This window comes from Peromyscus leucopus, chromosome X, assembly GCF_004664715.2.
Source record: "Peromyscus leucopus breed LL Stock chromosome X, UCI_PerLeu_2.1, whole genome shotgun sequence".
NCBI classification, from domain to species: Eukaryota; Metazoa; Chordata; class Mammalia; order Rodentia; family Cricetidae; genus Peromyscus; species Peromyscus leucopus.
Window position 1 is genome coordinate 27,387,889 of NC_051083.1, and position 20,419 is coordinate 27,408,307.

The 20,419-nt window shown below is 42.3% G+C and overlaps 1 long non-coding RNA gene across 6 annotated transcripts; it reads left to right on the plus strand.

The window, feature by feature from the left end:
* The first annotated feature begins 2,244 nt into the window (after positions 1–2,244).
* Positions 2,245–19,255, plus strand: LOC119086628. 6 transcript variants are annotated; one of them, XR_005089958.1, is made up of 6 exons: positions 2,245–2,441; positions 6,227–6,382; positions 6,834–6,966; positions 12,358–12,456; positions 13,481–13,630; positions 18,060–19,255. It is a non-coding gene; the product is annotated as an uncharacterized LOC119086628 (long non-coding RNA). The 6 variants fall into 6 exon arrangements; XR_005089957.1 differs by having other exon boundaries at positions 6,227–6,966; XR_005089959.1 differs by lacking the exon at positions 6,227–6,382 and having other exon boundaries at positions 2,246–2,441.
* The last annotated feature ends 1,164 nt before the right edge of the window (positions 19,256–20,419 follow it).

A 20,419-nucleotide genomic window follows, 5' to 3' on the forward strand; every position in this document is an offset into this window, starting at 1 on the left:
AGAGCACTTACCTAGCATACACAGGGTCCTGGGTTTGATGACCTAGAACTGAAAAAGAAACTGGCTCACAGTTTGTTGATTTATTTTCATTTTTATAATAGAGGAATAAGAAAGTTAATATGATAACAGACAAGGTTTTTGTTTTTGTTTTTTGTTTTGTTTTGTTTTTTCGAGATAGGGTTTCTCTTGTGTAGCTTTGCGCCTTTCCTGGAACTCACTTGGTAGCCCAGGCTGGCCTCGAACTCACAGAGATCCGCCTGCCTCTGCCTCCCGAGTGCTGGGATTAAAGGTGTGCGCCACCACCACCCGGCCAGACAAGGTTTTTTAAGAGCAGGCTACCACAGTGGCTATAGATTGTCAATCAAGTATTAGATGCATACATGATTTCTTGAGACAAGGTCTCACTATTGTATTGCTCTGGCTGGCCTGGAACTTACTCTGTAGATCAGGCTGACCTCGAACTCAGAGATTCACCTGCCTCTGCCTCCTGAGTGTTGGGATTAGGGGTACATGTTACTATGCCCACAAAAATAATTTTTTAGCCGGGCAATATTTCTAAGTGTCTCTAAGGTTAGTTGTTAAACTGTGTGTCTTTGAAAATGAGAAACTGGAAAATGGAAGGAGAATAAGAGAAGTCCTCCTCCATTTAAGATCTTGTGGGCTAGATCTGTTTCCTTTGCCTACACTTCGAAGTTTTGAAAAGATAATAAAAACATTCTCTGGGATAATATAAAAACCTTTACACAAGCTGCCCCTCCTCTTGCACAAGATGTACCATCTTGAATTCTTACAGCGTGGTTGCAGTCCACATTAATGGTACAGGAAGTTTCTTGTTTGCTTGCTTTTTAGTTCACAATGGAAATGTTACCTGCTTGCAAAGCTCATAAGCATGCATCTTAAAGTATGGGCATCATGTGCCTTGGAGGGAAATGCTTCACTCAAAACCACTAGGATCTGAAAGCTTGGTTTGTAGACTCTGAGCATCTTAGAAGTGACGTTAGAGCCCTTTCAGACTCTCCGTTAATGCTTGTTCGGCAGTGATAAATAACATTGATTGGAAGGAACCAAGAGCAGATTAATAACAGAAGACAGTTAAAAGGGCTCCCCTTTACCTTCATTTCCCAAAAGAGATTGTGCCCAGCTATGAGAGTGTAAAATGTCCTTCCCTTCCCTAAGTGGAGCCACAGGGGTGCCTGTTCAAGTGAAAGTGCCCCATCTTTAAAAGCAGTTGAGAAAAGGCTTATACCAGGCCTTTTGTCAACTGGATCCAGCTTGCCATCCTTTGTGTGGTACCTTTACATGACAGTAAGAAAACAGAAATATGAGAAAACAAACGGCCTTTGCTCACATGTTAAGGGATTGCATGTGATGAATGTTAGAGTCTTGTGTAAGCCATTGCACTTGTGTGTTGCTTCTGAATATAGATCTACCTGAATGTTATACTGAAACCAGTACTACTTCTCAGTTGCTTGTGAGAAAGCTCTGGGAACTTCCTGTTTCATGTGGCCCATGATAAAGATTGCAAAATATAATGTAATTTTCCTTGTCACTGCTATTTTCAAACTAGGAAAAGAAGGAGAATTTAGGCTTCCTATTTTAAGGCATTTATGAATATGTTAGATCTCCCCATTAGTATGCAGATGCAGACAGAAGACAATGGAGAGGAGTCTATGTATCTGTCTGGTTTGGCTCCTCCATGTAAGCTCTAGGGAGAAACTGAGACACCTCTGTGGACTAAATGCAGTTCAACAGAATGACTTACAAGGATGCATTGTCTGAGACAGGAAACCTTAGATGACCAAAAGCACTATGGGACTGCTATGGGTAGTTGGGATATGAGGCCAGAAGACTTTCAACTTCTCCTGATGAATCTACTATCTATGCAGAACAAATACCGGAGAAAGATCGTGGTGGTACAGGGCTGCAATCTCAGCACTTGGGAGGTGGAGGCAGGCGAATCAGGAATTTAAGGTCATTCTCAGCTACCTAACCCATTTGAGGCCCTGTCTCAAAACACCTCCACCTCTTAAAAAAAAAAAAAAAAGAGTTAGCATCTGGTTACCCAGTTGCCATTGGTGTCAAAGTTCTGATCACAACATGTGCAGTTTACTGAAGGTAGAACTCTGTGGTCGCAACCACAAGTCCCAAAATAGGCATTCACTTTGGGCCTGCAGGGCCCCTCCCTTGAACTCTATTGTGTTTGCATGCATGCACTCTAAGTTGCGTGCAATGGCTGTAGGCGTTCTCTTCCCCCTATGTTTACTCAAGAAAACAGAGAGATGTCTTAGCCAGACACTAGCCGCCCTCGCTTGGTCCCTTCCTTCTCTGTGCTCTGGCAGCTGGTGATTTCTTCATTCTCTCCATCTGTCAAGAGAATGGTTGAGGCACATAGTCCCTCAATTAGAATGCAAGAGCGGCCACCTCCATTGCAGTCTGCCTGGGTGAGCTTTTTATTCACTACGTCTGAGTGTGAAAGTCGTGGCTTTTAGCAGGGTGCATGGAATATGTAATCATGAAGTTCTTTTTAAAGCAAGAGTGAATAAAGTTCAAATGAATGCAAGGCTGATATTTCCGCCTCATCTTGTCTTCTGGACTGTTAGTATGTTGCCCTTCTTCCTTCTCATATTATTAATTCATTAAAGAACAACAAGCTCGGGTGGGCTATTACTTTCCCAAGAGGACGTTTTCATTATAAAAACACTTACTGTATAGGGGATTTGAACAATACAGAAAAGCTCAATCCCTGGGGAGGGGCACCAAACCTTTAAAAATCTTTATCCTTAGCTACTGAGAAGTTGCTGATGCTAGTCTGATGTATTTTTTTCATTTTTGGGGCTGAGTCTCATGTACATTAGACTGGCCTCAAATTTAATATGTAGCTGAGGATGACTTCCAATTTCTGATCTTCCTGCTTCTGCCACTCAAGTGCTGGGACATATTTTGGGGGTCCTTGTCTATATGTTTTCTTAAATGCATGTTTCTTTTTTGACAAACCCAGGTCATCTTATTTTTTTCATGTTGTATGAAATTTTACTCATATATTCCCATTCTCCTGAAACATGGCTATTAGTAATTAAGTTTATTGTAGGAGCATGTCATATGTGTGTTTAGATTACTTTGGGAGAATATTTAAGAGGCAGAGAACTTTTCTCTCTCTGTAGTTTTGTTGTTACTGTTTTGGTTTGTTTGCTTGTTTGTTTTTTTACTGTATTTATGAATATCAACCAAGCCTACATCCTTGAATTAAAATGTTCAAGGTTAATGGATTGTCTGACTGATCTATAAAACCTGCTACACCAACTTGTGGCCACATCAGGCTTTTTTAAAATTTTTGTTAGTAAAGGATCGTTGGAATTTAGGACTAATAATGACAAAAAACTCCATATGTAGGATTTGAAGATCTAAGAGGAATACTTGTCAGACGTGGGCTTGAAAGAACTTTCTGGAAAGAAATGAGCACTTTGGCCGAGCCACTGATTTTTACAGTGACACTAGTGTACAAAAGTCATTCAAAGGAAGTTAGAAAAAGACAGGTTGTCCAAAATTTCTTCATATTCCCGCAACCCACACATATCTACTGAAGTCACAGTCTGTGACAAAGTGGCCTAGTAAGGTTTAAGATTTGAGGTTTCCGTGAGAAGAAGGTACATGCATGTGTGTACTTCATTCCTGTTCAAAGGAAAGTGTGCTATAGTTAAACTGGGAGGTCATCTGGTCTAAAAGGTGAAGGCAACCAGGCTCTGTTCTCTGCAGCTTCTGACCATTGTCTATTTTTCCAGTGGCAATAATAATAGCCGGCCACTTCCCCAGGGATAGTTGGGGCTCAATTCCTGTTTATCCAAAGCTTGGAAGCCAGACCGTGGGAGGGCAAGCGCAAACGATTGAAAGGGAAGTGCCGCCTTGGCTTGGGTGCACACATCTCTCACAGATGGCAGGCTAATGAGGCATAGGCTTGCTCATGCACTAAGCCCCGGGGTTAAGAGCCTTCATCCTTACAGAGCTTCTGTGCTGGTTGTGCAAGGGACTTATGATCTGATCACAAGGGTAAAAGAACGGCTGTGGGACCGATAACAAACAATTACCCAGGCCCGAAACAAACCCCAATGTTTTAGAACACGCGACGGGAACTGAAGCTGCAAAGCAGTTTATCAGCCCAGTCCATCTCCTAGAGGGACCAGCTGGAGCTCCATCGAACATGGCCTTTTACAAGCTCTGAGCTTTCAATGGCCTTTGAAAACCAGTCAGGCTGTAGCTGGCTTTTCAGAGGTTGCTGGCCGCTCAGTTTACAACAGTACAAATTGGCAGTGCCGCAAGAAAGAAACTGAAATCCAATCTATGGCTGGGATTGAAAGCTCCAGAGGCTTAAATGTCAGCAACACTGGGGTTTGGCTTCTCCTCTAATTATGTCCTGTCAAATGAGGGTTGAAAATGTCATCCCTAGACTTGAGACTCAGGCCACTCCAGCCACCAATTGCACTGGGCTGGGGCCCAGTTGAAATGATGAAGAATGAATTTGAAAACCCCTTCACTTGATTTCAAGACTTCCTGGGACGGCTGCATTTAAACCACAATGTTCTTCTTTTGGGGCCAGTGTGGGAGCCAATCATGAGTGAGATTTTGTAGCATGTACTGTCTATATTTGGCTATAAGGTTGCTTCATTCAACTACATTTATGGTATACGCACTAGAAAAGCAAGACTTCCGTAAATGTTTTTTTCTCTCTCCTTATTACAAAGGAAGTCTTATCTTTATGCATATGGAGCTGCCAGGAAACTTACAGTATGGCTGCAAAGTGAAGAGAGCTGGGGTCACTTAAGAAAACAAAAACAGACTTCAATTGTAGCTTCTGGCTTTATGCTATTTACATGAGAAAAGAATATAAAAGCAAAGTCAGTTCCTGCTATGTCATTCTAGCCAGAAGCAGACCTGTGAAAGTGTAGGATGCTGAAGAACACAGAGTGCTGCAGACATTACTGGATTCTACCCACGATGTCTGATTTGGAGGTCGGTTTTCGGAGCACCAAAGCAAGAAATGCCCTGCCTCTTCTTTCTTCTTTGTAGGTTTTGAGACACAGTCTTCATTCTGTAGCTTGAGCTAGCTTGGAATTACCTATGGAGCCCAGGATGGCCTGAGATTCCAGACTATCCCCTTGTCTCAGTCTCCTGAGTGCTCGGATGACAGGCATGAGCCACCAAGCTTGAGGAAGATGACTGAATCTTGTAGGGAACACACACATGTGGTGAGCCCCACTGGAGTTTTAAGTGCATATGATTTGCCCCGTGTCACCTACTTTCTTCCCATCACAACCCCAGACTCAATTCTTACAGTTTGCAGATGGAAAGCTGAGGCAGGAAGAAGGGCTCCTGGGGCCCCAACTCTCCCCTAAGGACTTATATGGAGAGAGCAGTTGATGGGAGGAAACGACATTTTCGTGCATGGCACTGCAAACAGACTCCCACCCACTCTCCTCTTTGTAAACCCTTATCCACACTCCTGTAAACAAATAGAACTCACTGAGTTAGAAAACAAAGATCTGAAAGTAGATAGGCAGGTAGCTGGGAAGAAAAGGAAATTAACTGGAATGGGAAAGCGACAAAAGAGGGTAATGGGGAGATGAGTCTGACCAAAATAATTATGCATGAAAATGTCATAGTGAAACCCATATATATACACATATATAATTTTAAAAAGAAACTGAGGCAGAGAGATAATATAACTTGCTCAAGATACTCCAACTTATAAAGAGCAAAACTAAGAAAAGACCTGGAGCAGAGGGATGCTAAGGCCCTACCTAGCCTGTGACAGTTCGTTCCGCTCTGCTAAGCTAGTTCCTTTAGAAACCATCTCTATGAGGATAGCAAAGTGTCTGGAATAGAGACCCCAAAGTAGTCTTTTTGTGTTTTCACAAGTAGAGAAACCCTAAGAAGAAGAGTACAAGGCAGCCCAGCCTCTAGGAAGCACAGTGGGCCTTCATCACTCAGTATAGCAGTGAGGTTCATGAGTCAGTTATTAGCCCTCTACGGGATGTTTCGAGTTAGTTTTAGTTGCCACAACTGGGGTGCGGAGGTAAGGATTATACCAGTTTCGACTGATTGGAAGCTAGGGATGCCGCTTATCATCCTGTAATGAGCAGTATAGCCCCCACCACAAAGGAGGATGTGGCCCCCAATACTGTTGATCTTTTCCCAGTGAGAAACCCTGTCTTTTTCATTTGGTTCATTGTAGCTACCACTCACAGGAAGCTCCGTCTGGGGCTTCTTCAAAGAGTCATTGTGCAAGCAGGAAGTCAGCAGCCCGTGAAACTAGAAGGAGGATCAGAGAGCAGACAGAACCACACACATGGCTTTTAACCGACTATATTTGTCTTCTTGACAGAGAGAGGTCAGTGTTTGTTTCTGTTGATAGCCATCAGGACCAAGGCAGGGGCTAGTCTTGTGTAATAGATTAAAACATGATATCCTAAGGTATCACTCTGTGAACTTTACTTTATGTGAAAAAAAGACAGTCTTTACAGATGTGATGGAATTAAAGACCCCCCACACACACACACATACACACACACACACACACACACGCACGCACGCACGCACGCACGCACGCACGCACGCGACGCGTTGTGACAGGGTTTCATAGCCCAGGTTGATCTTAAACTACTGATTCTCCTACCTCCACTTCCTGAGTGCTGGAATTAGAGGCATGTATGAACATAGCCAGTTCATGCTGGAGATCCCACCCATGGCTTCACACACACTAGGAAGCACTTTACAAAATGAGCTATAGTCTCAGCTCTGAAGTTAAAGATCTTAAGACAATTTTTTTCTGCGTTATCTAGGAGGACTGGCAATGTATCGACTAGCTCCTTATAAGAAGCAAGAAGAGGGGGATAGAGTAGATGCACAGCAGAAATTAGAGTGATGAGGCCACAAGCTAAAGAATGCGGGCACCAGAATCTGCAAAAACAGAAGGTACAGATGTTCTCTTCCTGGGGACACACAGCCCAACCCATACTGTGATTTTGGCCCAGAGATACTGTTCTCAAAATCCTTGTCCCCCAGACTGTGGGAGATTAAAGTTCCATTGTGTAGAAATCATTAGTCAGTGGCTATTTGTTACAGCAGTCCCAAGAGACTAATTTACCTTGATACCCCTACAGTCTCAAATTCATCCACTGGGGTTGAAGGGCAAACTCTGTTCTGCAGACAAGTCCAAAGAAAAGCAATGGAAAATTCCTTTGTTTTGGTCTAATATGTGGCACCTGCCCCCTCTCTGCCTCTACCCATCAATAGTGTTCACTGACTGACTATCCAACTAATCATATGGCATCACCTTCATATAGTTCACAGCTACAGGGTCTCCTATCCCTTTGGATCTGGAGTTCTGATGCACAGATGTGTATGCATACATGCACCCAGCCCATATTACACTGTGTAGTATTTCTCTTTTTCTCCTTTGTTTATTTAGTTTTGAAGCAGGGTGCCATATAGCCTAAAGTAGCCCTGAATTCATTGTGGAGCTGTGGATGATCTTGGACTTCTGTCCTTCATGCCACCACTGTCTATGTGCTGTAATTACTGGTGTGCACCACTATTATCTGGTTTTAAGGGGTGCTGGGGGTAGAACTCAGCTTTGTAAATGGTAGGACAGCACCACATTAACTGAGCTCCCAGTCTTAGCCCAAGCTGTGCACTCTTAGCATTTTTTAAAATGCTTATTTATTGATTGTGTGTGTGCTTTACATGTGCACGTACATGTGTCATGGTGCTCACATGGAGGTCGGGAGACAACCTCAAGTGTCAGTCCTTGCCTTCCTCCTCGTTTGTGACAGGGTCTCTTGTTTGTCGCTGTGTATTCTGGACTAGCTGGCCTGTGAGCTCCCAGAGATTCTCCTGTCTCCAGCTTCCATAACTGTGTAGAAGCACTGGGATTACAGATGTGCGGTACCGAGCCTGGCTTTTGGTGTGTGTTCTGAGGCTCAGACTTCAGGTCTCCATGCATGCAGTGCAAGCCTTTGCCCATAGAGCCACCTCTCTTGCCTTCAGTTGCTTGAAGAAACAGAAGCCCTTTCCTGGGCCACATGCATGGGTGACTAAACCAGCACTATTGAATGTTAGAAGGACACTGTGCGTGAGGAACTGAGCAGACACCTATCCATCAGAAGCACATGCCTAGGATCACTTTGTGCCAAGCTATATCTTTTTTAACCAATCTTTCCTGGTGCTAGGACAGATTGCGGTGCTGACACTGACAGTCTCTGAGAGCAAATATTTGAAGAGGAAACTTTGCTCAGTGCTGAGGCCCCGGTTGACATGGCACCTGCAGGCAGTAAGAAGTACGTGGCTCCTGTGAGCTGAGGGCAGGCAGGGGCATCGGAAGTAGCCTCATCTCCTGCCAAGTGACAGCTCTGTCCCAGCAGCCCAGGCATAAAGAGAGCAGCCCCTCCTGCTCTCCCAGCTGCCAGCTCCCTTCAAAAGGGAATTCTTGCATGCCAGCTGCTCCCCACTGGAGTGCCCCTGAATTCTAGAAATCCCAAGCAGCGTTGGGAAAGCAACCATAGAAGGAGAAGGAATTTTAAGGAGTGTAGTAATGCTGTCGCCACTCTAAGGAAAGAGGAATGCCCATGCTCATCTTTCCACAAGGTGGACATGAACAGCAGCCATCTTTCGTGCGAGCAGCATTCAACATGCACAAAATTTCATTCTATATCACTGTTGCATTGTGTCTGGGTTATCCCCCTCCCACTCTTTCTTCTGTTTAAAAATGGGTCTTTTTCTGTGCAGTGCATTTTACTCCTCCCCAAAGGCATCTTGATTCTGTAAGACATCTTCCATCGTTTCTTAGAGAGTTTAGATGCCGCTCAAGGGATCTAGGCTCCTCCAGACTTAACTCACCCTTTGCTGAGTGTCCCTAAAATCTTCACGCTCTCCTTTGCTCCTTTCTTCCCATCCATGGAAAAAGTTGGCTGCATCCATGTGACACCAAATAGTCTGGCTGAGTCAGCAAATGGGAAATGTCCATCACTCAGGTTTTGTGCTTGGTTCCAGGAAGTCAATAACAACATGGTAATCTAGTATTTCTCTTTTTTTCTATTTGTTTTTAAACATGTATTTTTTTTTCCATTATTGTCCTGCTGGGTAAATAGTTATTTTATGAAAACATTCCCTGCTACTTGATAGTGTGTGTGTGTGTGTGTGTGTGTGTGTGTGTGTGTGTGTGTGTGTGGCTGTCGCTGGACATGGAACTCAGGATCTCACACACAACAAGCCCTCAGTGTACCACTGAGTTACCCACCCCCACAGCCTCTCCTTGGCCATTTGAGAACTTGTTGAATAGCTTATTCTGGAGCTGGCCTTGAGACCAAATTCATGTTTTTCTCTAGGTTTTTCATGCTTCTAGGTTTTTCACATTGCTTTTCTTCAGTTCAACTTCTACGAGTTATTTCAGTCCATTCTTCCTAGCTCTGTCACAATTTTCTTCTCATTTACTTCTTCCTCTAAAGAGCATGTGGGGTTGCTGAATAAGCGAGCATGGAGTCAAGCAAAGGCTTCCTTTTTAAAAATTCAAATGTCCTCCTCTTGGTTTCTTTTCTGTCTTTCTTCTCTTTTTTTTTCTTTTTGGTACTTGGCCTCATGTATCCGGGCTGGCCTAGAACTCACTAGGCCAACAATGACGTTGAACTTCTGATCTATCTACCTCTACCTCCCACGTAATGGAATTACAGGCATGTGTCAGCAAGGCCAGCTTATGTGATATTGGGGACAGAATGTGGGACTTTGTGCTCGCTAGGCAAGTGCTCCACCAACTGAGCTACAACCCAGATGGAGGTTCCCTTATTCCTGAGCTCAGGGAACCTGCCATTGGAAGCTACCCTCAGAGGCCTCCACAGGACTGGATGGTTGGCTTCCTTCCCCAGTATATTTGTTTCTGGAGTCGTCCTTACTACTGGAGTTGCTCTAGCACAATTAAGTCTTCACTTGAGAAGTGGTGAGCAACTCACTACAAATGCCTTTTGTGGAGATAGCATCATAACATGTTGGTTGTTAATGTCCTGTTTAATGGTGTATAATTCATAATCTTTTTATGTCTACAGTTCTATGAGTTCAGAGAACCAAGCATAGTCTGGAAGTGCCACTACAATTAAGATAGTGATGATTTATATTACCCCATAAACTTATACTTGCCTCTTTTGAAGTCACCCCGCTCCCACCAACTAACTCCCAGTTCCTGGAAAGCACCGATTCGTTTTCTTTCCCTTTAACTTTCTTTATCTTTTCTTTTCTTTTTCTGCATCTCAAAATACACAGCTTAGGATATCCTCTAATTTTCACTCTTAACTCCTAAATGCTCGCTTTGCAAGCGAATGCTACCATACCCAGAGCTTTGTTGTTGTTAAAGAAGAGTATACAGATGAAATATGTGGGGTTTTGCCTTCTGCAATTTTTACTCTGTATTGTTTTGCTTTTGATTTTTGTCATGGGCTCTCATGTAGCTGGCCTCAAATTCCATTTGCAGCCAAGGATGACTTTGAACTTCTGATCATCCTGTCTGTACCTCTGGAGCCCTGAGGTATGTACCACTACCATGGTTTATGAAATACTTGAGATCAAACCCAGTTCCTCATCACGCTAGGCAATCACTCTATCATCTGACCTACATACTTAGACTCTCCACAATGGTTTTGAGAGTTATTCATATTTCTTTAATCACCAATCATTTGTTTCTTTGTATGATTGAGTAGTGTTTCCTTGCATAGTGGTACCAAGGTTTGTTTATACTTTCAACTCTTGACAATATTTGGGTTATTTCTAGTTTAGGGCAATTATGAACAATGCTCCCATTGAAATTTCTTGTGTGTCTATTTCTATTCTGTTAAATATCTTACAACTACAAAGTTATATTCTAATTTATGAAAAACTTAAAAGAGATTGTACAGGGTTGGCAAGATTGCTCATTTGGTAAAAATGCTTGCTGCACAAGCCTTGCCATCCAAGTTAAATTCCAGGAGCCCAGATGAAAAAAAAAATCCGGATGTAATGACATTCATGCAAAATCCCAGTATTCCTGAGGTGAGATGGAAGGCACAAACATGAGAATCACTGAAAAGCTTGCAGGCCAACTAACCTGGAGCATGCCATGAAAATAGGGAACTGACTTCCCATGTGTGAGATTCATCTGAATGCATACACATATACATAACAAACACAATAGTTAAAAAAGAAAGTATATAGTTTGCACCCAAAGAATATAAGTTCCAATTGTACCAGGGATGATTGTGCATGCCTGTAATCCCAGCAGTCAGAAGACAGAGGAAAATTTACTGTAATAAACTCTGGGCCAGCCCAACTACATAGAAAGTTCCAGGCCAGCCTGGATTGCAGAGTGAGCTCTTGTCTCAAAACAAAGAAAGAACTAAACAGCAAAAAACTAGTCCTTCCTTAGATTTGAGCATGGTGGTGCATGCCTGTAATCCCAGCATTCTGAAGGTAGAGGCAGGAGAATCAGAAGTTCAAGGTCATTCTTGGTGAGTTCAGGCTACATGAGACTATCTCAAAGAAATAAATTAAACATGCCAAAAAAAAAAAAACAGGTTATTCTGGTACAAGTGAATCTTGGGTAAGACGGAGAAGTTGAACATCCAAGGGCCAGTGACAATTGGGCACATCTGTGAATGATATGTGCACAAATAGCACATCAATGCAGAACCTATGTCCAAGTTGACACAAACCAGTGGAATGTCACACAACTAGACAAAAAGAAAAGAAGCACTGCTGGCTGATGGCAGTGGCGGCACGCCTTTAATCCCAGCACTCCGGAAACAGAGGCAGGATGATCTCTGTGAGGCCAGCCTGGGCTACAGTGTGAGTTCCAGGACAACCAGAGATGTTATACAGAGAAATCCTGTCTCTAAAATCCAAAAAGCAAAAAAGAAAAAAGAAAAAGGAAAGAAGCACTCAAAATGCAGGGATGGTGGGAAATTTTTACTGAACTTTCAGCCTATTTCCTCATCCATTCCATGCTCTGCTGTGGTCTTAATCTCTGTTTGTTTTGTTTTGTTTTGAGACAGGATCTCATGGATCCCAGGCTGGCCTCAAACTTTTCAAATTTGCTAAGTAACCAAGGATGCCTTTGAATTTCTAATCTTTCTACAGGTATTTTAAACCCTTTTTATGGGAAAAAATTCGGTTAAAAGTTATTAGTCCTTCATAGGCATGAGCATGCCATGTCATATGTGAGCATGCCATGTCATATGTGAGCATGCCATGTCACATGCCATTCTTCCTTCTACCTTTACATAGGTTCCATGGGTTGAACCCAGGTCTTCACCCACTGATCCATCTCACCATTCCTCTTTTTTAAAGTGGCTTTCAAGTTAGGCATGATGGCTCACCCCTGGAATCCCACCATTCAGGATGCTGAAGCAAGAAGATCACTGAGTTTGAGGCCAGCCTGGAAGCACAGTGAGTTCCTGGGTTACAGAGACCCTGTCTTAAAAACAAAACCAGAGTGAATATCGTGGCTCAGGCCTGCAATCCCAACACTTGGTGCATGGAGGCAGGAGGATCAGCAGTTCTGTTCCTTGGCTAGATGAGACACCATCTCCAAAAGCAATAAATTAAAGTAATTTTTAAAATTTAAAAATAGTGACTTTTAGTTGTGATTTAAAAAAAAACTTTGTTGTCATATTGTGTGTGTGTGTGTGTGTGTGTGTGTACATGTGTATTTATGACATATGGACATGTTTATGTATGTACAGAGGCCAGAAGGGGATGTCTGGTGTTCTGCTCTGTCACTCTCCCCTTATTTTGTCGGGGCAGGGTCTCTCACTGACCATTATCATAGGCTATGGCTGATTTGGAGTTACAGGCTCACACAGCCATGCCCAGCTTTTTACATTGGTGCTGGGGATTTAAGTAAGCTCAGATATTATGCTTGGATAGCAAGCACTCTTACCAACTGAGCCATCTCTCCAGCCCACATGTGATACATACATTATGGTACATTTAAAAGTCAGGGGCTGGGGAAGTAACTCTGTTGTTAGAGTGCTTGCTAAACATGCAGGAGGCCCTGGGTTCAAGTACCCAGCACTGTAGCACATGCCTGCAGTCCTAGCATTAAAGAGAGAGAGGCAGGAGGATCAGAAGTACCAGGTCATCTTTAGCTACTTAGTGAGTTGAAGGCTAGCCCTGGTAATGTGAGACCCTGTCTCAAAACAACAACACTATCAGTAAGCTCTTAATCTCCACCCTTAATAGTGTTCTCTCCATGGAGAGTTAGATGGGCAGCTGTGGGGTTGCAAAGGGTTCTGGTACGTTCTCCTCAGGTCCTGTTCTTATAGGATATCATCGGGACCTTTCTTATTAGTGACACATGGACCATTTTTAGACTTAAAATAATCATTTTTCTGGACAAAAATAGAACTTATTTGGTTTATTTGCATATAAGCCAATGAATGATGCTGGAGTGTCAACATTGTCTTTATAGAAAAGGAAACATATAGCAACCGAACGCTCAGCCCTGGAAAGTCTCCACAGCAGATATTTGGATTGTGTGCTAACAGACAGCCAGGTGACCTGGAGCGGTTCCTGATTCTGACAAACTGCTGTGGCATCACATGAATATAAGCAGCGTGATGTAAGTTTTATCTCCCAACAGGAGCCAACTGGGACTGACCTGATTCTTCATGGTAATTGATCAAAAGTTATTGTTCAAACTTGTTGGTGCTTCTCTGTTGACACAATTGTTTTAAAAACATGTTACTTTAATCCTGTGGTAGGTTTCTAATACACACACACACACACACACACAGATGCACACACCTATATATGCATCCACACATGTATGTATGTATGTATTTTGTATAGTCCCATGTATTCTACATTGGCTTTGAGCTCACTGGGTAGCTAAGGATGACACTGAACTTCACATTCCCCCCGCTTCTACAAATGCTTGGATTATACACAGCTACCATGCTAGTTTTATGAGATGCTGAAGTTGGAGCCCAAGAAGTCATGCATATTAGGCACGTGAGAGCAACATCCGCAGCATGAATGTTTCCATTAATTATGTAGTGTCACCAAATGTTCTAAAGCAACTCAGGCACTTTGGGTTCTGGTAAATCTAAGTGACCAAAACTGTTACTTGATGAATCAGGAGGCAAAATACCTGTGTCCAGCCGGGTGGTGGTGGCACACACCTTTAATCCCAGCACTCAGGAGGCAGAGGCAGGTGGATCTCTGTGAGTTCAAGGTCAGCCTGGGCTACCAAGTGAGTTCCAAGAAACGTTCAAAGCTACAGAGAGAAACCCTGTCTCGAAAAAACTAAAAAAAGAAGAAGAAAAAATACCTGTGTCCTTTTGCTTGCCCAAGCTTAACTCTGCCTCCTTAAGCTTACATGAGAATAGATATTGAAGGCGACAAATTTGTAAGAAGACTAAAACCAAAATGGTCAACCTCTCTCTAAATATAGTTCACCCCCAAAGCAGGGCAAACAAATAAACAGCAGTCTGAACCATATGTGCCTCCCACATAAAGGGGACCTGAAACCAGAGGCCATGGAATCATAGGACGAAAGCAGAAAATTATGTTCTTTATTCTAAAACATTTAAGTCATGCATAATTAACACTGAAATATTAGAAAAGTAGAGAAATTGCCTATCAATAAGTGAAAACTCTTAAAACTAGCACCCAGTAAAAACCATTGATAGCAATATTCCTGTGAATCTACCTATGTAGATGATGTATGTATATATAAATTGGGATCAAAGCTGGATGTGCTGGTACATACCTATAATCCTAGCACTGGGGAAACAAAGGGAGGTAGATTGCTCATGAATGAGATCAGTCTGGGTGACATTATGAATTTCATACCAGCCTGGGCTAGAGAGTGAGACCCTGTAATATACCAGTAAATAAGTAATATACAAGTAAAATAATTGTATTGTAGGTGCTGTCCTGCAAATGGAAATCTGTTCTTCTGTTCTTTTAATTCTGTATTACATTTCAGTTTGTTTTGGTTTGGAGGATTGGAGTGTTCTTTTTGGCATTTTTTGAGGCACTGTCCGTTTCTTGGAGACAGAATTTCTCATTGTCCTGAGACCCCTCACCAAAGAGGTTGGGCTGGCTCTTTCAAGAGTCTCAGTGATCCACCTAGCTCTGCTTTCTAGTGCTAGCATTGCAGGTGCACACCACCACACTCAATTTTTAAGAACATATTTTCCTTAATTAAATATATATGATATCTATATCTATATATCTATATCTATATATATCATATTCACCCCCAAATCTTAGACACTTTTTCCAACATGGGTTCTCGGGGTTGAACTCTTAGATCCTCATGTTTGCAAGGTAAACACTTTCCTGACTGCCCTAGCTCTCCTGCTCCCCCAGAGTCTAAGTTCTTAACACTTGGAGTAGTGCTTCTCACCTCATCCCATTTGGTTGGACAGTTAGGTTATTTCCAGTACTTTAATGCTTTAGCAGTACAGATTAATTTAAACCTCTACAGTCTCAAAGAGAGGTGGTATTGGGTAGAGGCAGAAGGAACATGGATGATGGTTGACCTTTTAGGAAGAGAGTCATAGGAGGGCATTCTTTCAGCTAAGACGAGATTAGAAGATGTTTACTCTTATGATGGAAGTTAGGGAAGTCCATAAAAAATCCCTACAGAGAGGGACTTTTCAGGTGTGGGCAGAAGGCATAGTTGCAGTGCTGTAAGATGGAGGGGGAGTTGCAAGGATTGCATGGATCTCCAGAGTAGACAATAACTCCATAGCAGAAAAGAGTAGCCCGGTAACTGAAACGCTCAGTAAATTCTCTACAGTCTGAACTTTGATCTACTGTGGATGAAGAACCAGACATCGACTTTAAGTCAAGGAAGTGAACAGTCACTCACCCAGGGGACTGGGTGTGGTGGGAAATAGAGCAAAGAATGACTCACAAGGAGATCAGCAGACAGAACAGGGCCAGGGGGAAGGAGGGAGGAGCCCCAAACAGAACAGAGCAAGGCAGGCGATGTCTGTTCTAGGTCACAGGCACCACAGGCTGACTGTGAACACAGGATCTTCTTTCCTAATGTCTGCAAATCATTGTTATTCCATAAAACATTGTGCAATTCATATACTTTCACTGTAGCAAAAATTTGAAGTGCACATGTATCAAGAAAAAGTAGATCAGCCATAGCAGCTAATGCCTATAATTATAGCATGCAGGGAGCTGAGGCAGGAGGATTGCTGAAAGTCAAGGCCAGGCTGAAATATTTAGTGAGTTTAAGGCTAGTCTGGGCTACACAGTGAGACCCCTGTCTCAAAACAAAAGAAGGAAAAGGAAGAGGATATAAACTAAAAGCATCCATCACCTCCAACACTATTAATAAGAATTTGTGCAATAATTCATTCTTTCTACACAATTTGATTGTTTTATTCTAATTTTTGTTTGTTTTTGTGACAGTGTCTCATGAAGCATGCACTGCCATGCCCACCTTTACTTAGTTTTGAAACAATGATGGGATGATTTTATATGCACTCTTTTGTTGTCTGCCTGTCTCCACCCGGTGATAAATAATTATATTAAATTCTTATAATGCCATGTTATACAGCTATTGAAAATAATAAAAATGGGCTACGGCAGTAGCTCAGTTGCTCATGTGCTTGCCCAGTACATAGGAGACTCTGGGTTCAATCCCCAGAATAGAATACATTGAGAGTGATGGACCATATGCATAATCCCAGCACCAGGGTGGTAGGGGAGGAACTGGAGTTCCTAGGGTTAAATGAAGACGCTGCCTGTGATGGTTAATATTAATTGCCAATCTGACACCTGGGAGTCAGGTCTCTGAAGACACCTACAAGAGGCTGTTTAGATTAGGATTAATATCTCAGAAAGCTTCTAAGGGATGGCCTTGAATAAATTGATAAACAGAAGAAGACCTATCTTAACTGTGGACAGGACTGTTGCCTGGGCAGGGACTTTGGACTATAGATAATGGAGTAATAAGGCTGAGCAGCATATGTTCATGGCTCTGCTTTCTGGTTACGAATGTGATCGGACCAGCTGATTCAAGCTCCCCCTCCCTTGGCTTCCCTGTTAGGATGGACTGCAGTCTGGAATGTAAACCCAAAAAAACTCTTCCTCCCTTAGATTTCTTGTGTTGACTTATCCTATCATAGCAACAGAAAAGAAACAACGATACTGCCCTTACAGAAGGGACCAGCCATGTCTTAGAGCCTACCTAGTATCTGCCCTAAAGTGCTATGATCCTAGCCTGATGCAACCCCGAGGTAAGGAATTGCCAGGAGGACCAGCCTCCTGAGTAATGACCCTATATCCTAACTAGCACTTTCATGAAAGTGCTAAACTCAGAGACTCCTATCCTCTAATCTCAGAGACCTCGCACTTTGAATATATTTAAAAGTAAAGAATTAATTTTGTTGTTGGCTCTCTTAGGCCAGCTTCAAATGGTGGGCTACAAGAGTAAAGGATATTTCACCTGAAATCTCTCTTACTGCATCTCTCTCTATTAAATCTAGAAAGAATCTTTATCATTTAAACATAAGATCATCCTGTGTACATACAGAGTTCAAGAAAAGCCTGGTGTGGGTACCTGAAACCCTGACTTAAAACAGCAATAATGAAAAGTAATGATCAAGGACTGGACGAGCACTTCCTGTTCTTCCCCAGGACCTGAGTTAGATTCCCAGCACCCACAATATGGCTCCCAACCATCTGCAAATGTGTTCTAGAGGATTGGACTCCCTCTTTTGGCACACATGTTGTACACAGACATACGTGTAGGTAAAACACTCACACTTAATATAAAAAAGAAAATAATCATCATCATAATTATCATGAAAATGTAAGTATTTAGTCAAATAGTAGTGGATAATAGCTGACGTAGATGATCTTAATCAGTACTGTTTCCCCTTGGTTCATTGAATTCTTGATTCTTACAAAGTTAATCTTCCTTTGAGATGACCTAATTGAAGTTAAAAACAAATTTGTATTCATTTCTTCATGCATGCACTTATTCATTTATTGTATGTGTTGTTGTTGTACCCCCATAGTGTGCTTACAGAGGAAAGAGCACAACTTGAGTTCTCTCCTTCCACCATTGGATCCTGGGGACTGAACACACATCATCAGGCTTGAATACCCACCTTGCTGATCCAGTCTCATAGACCTTTAAGTGGCTGTGAAATCAAGCAAGAAGAAGAAAAATGACAAGTGGGTGAGGTCTGACTTTCAAAGTAAATCCAGAGCAATCTTACAAACTGTTTTTGATCACCATTTGAATGGTTCAGAGGAACTCCCGTTTTTGGAAGAGCCAAATGCTGTGCCCAATTGTTTTATTTGATTAAGCTTCAGGACTGTTTTTGTAAAGTGCTATGGGATAGACTTGGCAAATTCAAGCAGTAACTCTGCTCCCCATGTTAAGGACAACTAAAGAAAGCACTTCTTCTGTTTTTTGCAGTCTTCAATTTGAGAATGGTGAGAAATACTCTTTTAAACACATGACATTCATATTATTGGATGAAAAAGCTAAGCAAAAATCATTCAATCTTGTCTCTCTCTCTAGCCATATTAATTTGAAAAAAAAAATGTGTTTTTAGAATTCAATAATCACCATTTCCCTTTCCTTCAGCTCTGATGTACCACGGAATGCCAGAGAATCAAGCAGCAAAGCTGTGGGTAAAAGGCACAGGGACGGCACATCCAGTGGATGGAGCAAAGATTCAGTAGTTCATCCCAACCCAAATTTTGATACTGAGATTAGAAAGAGGCTTTTTAGAGCTGGCATAGTTAGATGGTCATGGTCAAATGCCTGCCTAACATGCTAGAGACCCTGAGTTCCATTCTCAGTGCTAGAGATAAGTTTCAGGGTCACAAAGAAAGAGAGCACCACTCCAACTGAAGTATCTGGACAAGGCAAACTTCACTCTTGATCAAGAGGATGTGCTCAGGGGAGTTAACACAGAAACAGGAAGTACACTTGGTTTTTATGCAAAGGCAGCTGGTATCTGTGTCAATTCTTCATTGGCTGGGATCTGACCTCACAGTCTTATTTGATTGGCTAATCTGAAAAGAATTTGTGCACAGGAAATGAAAGAGGGAGGGGAAAAGGGCGGTTGCTCCGAGGGGAAAAGGGTCACTGTTCCAGGCCACTGAATTCCTGGAATGTAGCTGCGAGCTTTTGTGTGAACAAAGGTTTTACTGGATGTGGAGGGGGGTTAAAACTTTTGCATAAAAGTCTCAAGATATAGAAGACCAAAGCACTTGAATTCTTCATCTTAAAACACAAGTTTTATAGTATTTGATAGAAAAGGCTCACATTTAGTATTTCTTACATCAGCACCACCAAAAAATAAATGAAAATCCAATTATCATGTCCTTGTTAAACCCAAGGGAGATGTTATTACAAGTCAAAGCAGGTTGTACAGAGATTCAGTATGCTCAGAAGAGAGAGTGTATAGATGGAAGCATCCAGTCTCCTGCTTTTCTGAAGGCTCTAGTTAACACAGCAGGAAACAGACAATGCACGCAGGCACAGCATTTGATGGGTGTCTATGTTCCGGACTCCCTGTTGGATCCTGGGTACACAGCGTGCCATCAAACTCCCAAATGGAGTAGAAACAAACAAGGGTAGAAAGCTGAGGCTTTCAGTAAAAAGCTGAAAGGCAGATATAGAAGCCACCATACAGTGTAATTAGGAGGCTTCAAATGGATTAATAGCCTAGTTGGTACAGTGCTTGCTTGGCATGTGTGAATCCCTGGGTTTGGTCCCTAGAATGGAACTGAATTGAATATGGTGGTATATCCTTATGCCCAGCACTTGGGATTAGAAATTCGTGGGTGTCATTTATTACATATGGAGTTTCAAGCTAGCCTGAGATACCTGAGATCTATCTCTAAACAAATAAATAAATAAGATACATGAGGCCTATAACACCAGTACTTGAGAGGTTGAGTGAGAATAATGAATTCCATACCAGCCTGGGCTACATAGGAAAAGTGTGTCTCTAAAGAAAATCAGAAAAACAAACAAATAAATTAAGAGGGAATAAGATTTTAAATAGACATGTTTCCAAAGAAGCTTTTCAAGTAGCTAATACCCACGTGAAAAATTGCTCAACGTAATTAGTCATTAGGGAAATGCAAATCAAAACCACACCCATAAGAGTGGCTCTCATTTACACAAAGCACAAAACCCAGTGTTGGTGAGGATGTAGACAAACTGTAATTCCCATACACTGGATTTTTTTTACTGTTTTGTGTTACTTTTTGTTCTGAGGCAAGGTCTTATTATGTAACCAACATTGGCCTTGATCCCACTGTGTAGTGCAGGCTAGGCTGGAACTCAATGGGAGTCCTCTTACCTCAGTCTCCCAAGTGCTGGGATCAGAGGCATGAGTCACTGAGCCTAGCT